Below are 3,052 nucleotides of genomic sequence, written 5' to 3' on the forward strand. Positions count from 1 at the left end.
GAGAGAAATTGCAGATTCTCTCAAAGGCTTCGATGTGGTCCATCGGGATGTCAGTAGTGAGACCGCTGAACATGCTCTTCTGTAACAGACTTATCAGTGCATGTTTGATCTCATAGTCTTGCCGAGTGCAAGGAGAAGGGTTGATGGGGGAGCGGTTAGTAGCGAAGTTCCGCGGAAGGTTCCTCTCCCCAATAGGAGCACCACGCTCTACCCGCACGGCGTTCTCAGCTGCTTCTTGAGCAGCTTGTTGCTGATTTTAGATGCTCTGCTGCATCTGCAACATCTGTTGTTGCTGAGTCTGCATTTGTTGTTGAATGATTGCCAATGCAGCAGTGAGGTCATCCTGATTCCCGTGATCACCCATGTTGTGTCGGTTGTTCTCGGCTGTTGACGGTTCTGTCTTTCTAATCTTGCGAGTTCGTCGTTGGTCAGTTGATGTAGTGGTCCTTGTACGTTGCTCCGAGTATGTCTACTGGTCATGCACTTGGACCTACAGAACAGCCTACAAAACGCCGCTAGGAACCACCCCCTATCACCTGGTCTACGGTAAGGCTTGTCATCTTCCTGTCAAGCTCGAATACAAGGCTGCATGGGCGGTCAAGTTACTGAATTTTGACATCAAGCCAGCAACTGAGAGGCGCATGATCCAAGTCCATGAGCTGGAAGAGATAAGGCACCTCGCCTATGAGAGTTCCAAAATTTATAAGGAGAAGACCAAAGCCTACCATGACAAGCGAATCAATGCAAGACGTTTCGAACCAAGCGATAAGGTCTTGCTCTTCAACTCCAGAAATCTAGGGCAAACCCCTGAAATCTCGGCACCTCCATATAAGCAACCCCTCGAATACTCAAAATGGCTGGCTGCAAACCAAGACCTTGATCAAGTCGTCGGACACAGCCAGTCCCGCCAACAACGCGGCAAAACTCGCTAACCAAATCTTTTGTTACACCAAACACGTGTCGATAAAAGTATCAATGACGAACTCAACCCACGGCCTCAAAAGATCGGCCCACGTAAGAATAAAACATAATTACTCAAGAACTCACAGTCCTTTTCTTTATTGAAAGAATAATGCGACAAAAACATAATGGAAAAAAAAGCAAAAATCAAATCCCTGAAACTAATCTTCGGCGTCAAAGTCGCCGTCCTCGAACTGATCACTTGCGCGCTTCGTCTCGTCACCCATTTCATTCACCTCAGAAGGAACATTCGCAAAAAACTCCTCTGGCTGATCTTCTGAAATCTGAGGAAGGTCCAGCTTCCCAACAGAGAAATCCGACACCGTCATCATATCGAGTTCGGACCCTAGCTCGACCTCCTTCGCCCGAAGACGCAACAACTCATCCGAAGCCAACAGGTTATTGTTCAGGATCTCCTTCAGGAGATCTATATTAGCCATAACTTCTTTAAGACGAGCTTCACAGTCAGTGATGTTAGGAGTTTTCAAGGCTCCTAAGACAAATGATATAGTATAAAAGATTTGTCGAACCAGTTCTGAGGGATATCAAACCACTGAGAATTCAAGTACTCACTTAATCTAAGTGCAACCAATGATTTAGATGGGTTTTAAAATACTACTAATACTATAAAGCAATTACAGAATGATACTTTCTTGACTAAGGGAAAAAAGAACTCATCGGCATAGGGATTAGACCTTGGGTGATCAAGTATCGAACTAAGGATGGCAAATGATCAATCAAACTATCGACCTTAAGCCTAGACACAATTCTAAGCAAGCTTTATGTCTTGATGAATGCATATTTGCTAACATATCTCAAACATCAAATGTCGTTGGTTGAATAATGTGAAAACAATCATTACTAACAAGTCTATTAGCTATCTTAGCACCTTTAACAACAAATGTCTTTGGCAAAGTATACTAAAAGCCTAGAAGAGTTGTCTCAGGCATTTCATCAAACACCTTTTGGGTGGGAAATGCCTATTGATCAACTTTTGAGTGGCCAACTCAGAAGATGCATTGTGAATACTCTACTAGCAAGGAACAAGAATGATCTACACTAAAACATCCTAGAACTAACCTAATCACCCTTGATCTCCCTAACCCATGAATTCAAAAGGTGATTACTCGCTAATCTCCATGATTCCTCTTAAATCCATATTGGAATTAAGATTAATCATGTAGAGGAATAGATAAGTAATCAACAAGAACACAAGATGAAAGCAATGAAATCTGAATCAAAAGAAGTTTTACAAGTTGTTCTCTAGAAAAGAGATTCTCTGCCTCCAATGGCTTACAAAAGTACTTAACTTAGGTTTTGACAATTGTGCGAACCGAAATTCGCACTGTCAATTTCCGTTTAAATAAGGAAACTAAAAAAACCCTAATTTCCCAAAGGTCCTGGATATCTGCTAATACCACACGCCAAGCAAATCAGAACCCAATAATTACAACGAAGAAGTATAAAAATCGTAAGAAGAGAGCAAAGAGAAGTCTTATTCCGAATTTTCGTATGAGCGTTTACAACAAGGTATAAGCCTGGGCTCGAGAGCTGTCGGCGAGATTTCTAGTTCTAGCAACCCTAAGACGGCTAAACCTAATTGAGTCGCAGCTCGAAATAACAAAAACGGAAAGTTGCCTAATTGCTCTAAGTGCTAAGTTTTCTATCAAAAAGTCCCTCCCCATGCCTCTCGCCTAGGACCCCTTATATACTGGCTCCAAGGTCGGTTTACGCCTTTCTTCTTCTGCCTTTAAGCCGCCATAGCATAAAAATAGAGATATTCCATTTTTTCCAATCTTCGTAATTATCTTTAAAATTTTGTATTTATCCGCGGAAACTTGACATTTATCTTTCCTTGCGAACCAAGCGTAAACCGACATGCGGTTTACGGGCTGTTGGTTAAGAAATCATAAGTTGGGCCTCGAGTCGTGTCTTAGGTCCCTTTGGGCCGTCTTTCGACTCGAAGCGTTTATTACGGCTTCTTTCGATAAAGAACGAACTTTCCGCGGTTTTTACCGTAAAGTTTGATCGATGACTTAGAACGGCGGGAAACATGAAATGGGTTCACTACGGTCTTCGGGAGATAGCATCG

Source organism: Brassica oleracea, chromosome C9 (genome assembly GCF_000695525.1).
Source record: "Brassica oleracea var. oleracea cultivar TO1000 chromosome C9, BOL, whole genome shotgun sequence".
NCBI classification, from domain to species: Eukaryota; Viridiplantae; Streptophyta; class Magnoliopsida; order Brassicales; family Brassicaceae; genus Brassica; species Brassica oleracea.